Source organism: Triticum dicoccoides, chromosome 3B (assembly GCF_002162155.2).
Source record: "Triticum dicoccoides isolate Atlit2015 ecotype Zavitan chromosome 3B, WEW_v2.0, whole genome shotgun sequence".
Taxonomy (NCBI): Eukaryota; Viridiplantae; Streptophyta; class Magnoliopsida; order Poales; family Poaceae; genus Triticum; species Triticum dicoccoides.
The window spans coordinates 859857104-859857975 of record NC_041385.1 but is presented as its reverse complement, the minus strand read 5'-3'; positions in this window follow the sequence as shown (position 1 = coordinate 859857975).

Genomic DNA, 872 nt, shown 5'->3' with positions numbered 1-872 from the left:
TAAAGCAAGAAAGAAAACAAAAAAAATAAAAAAGTGTTGTCAAATTTGAAAACTAATGGCACTAACAGAAAGTTTATAATTTTTCTAAAACTAAAAGCAAAAATAATTAAAAAATAAAGCAAAAAACAAAAGAAAATAAATAATGCAGAAAACAAAACAAAAAAACTGGAAAATAATTAAAAATAGCAACAATAAGTATTTTGTTGTAAGTAGAAACAAAATAAAATAAATAAAGCAAGAAAGAAAACAAAAAAAACAAAAAAATGCCTCCTACTAGGCCCCCACGGCCTGAATACGACTAGAAACCCTACCATGGGCCAGGATTCAGGCCCGCAGTAGGCCCAGAAGGCCCATCAGGCAAAGCAGTAGCAAATAGGCCCGCAAGCCTACGGTGGAGATGAGCTCAAGAGGGGTGCGGTAGTGGGGCTTATAAACCACTGCGCGCCCCTCTCAACTAGCGAGGTGGGACTAAACTTTGGTCCCGACGGGGGCAGCACAAGGTCCTTTGGTCCCGGTTGGTGGCACCAACCGGGACTAAAGGGGGGGCATTAGTCCTGGTTGGTGCCACCAATCGGGACCAAGGCCGCCGCTTCCCGCCCTTTGGGCTGCTGAAAAGAGGCCTTTGGTCCCGGTTGGTGGCACCAACCGGGACTAAAGGGTGCATTAGTCCCGGTTGGTTTCACGAACCGGGACCAATGCTCTTGCTATATATACAACACTTAGGAAAATTTGACGAACACATCGCCAGTTGCCATCGACGCCGCCAGGCTGCCCAGATCAACACCGTCCGCTGCCCCGCCGCCGCCCGCCGCCCAGACGTTGTCCGCGCGCCACCCCGACGCCGTCCGCGCACCGCACCGACGCCGTCCGCG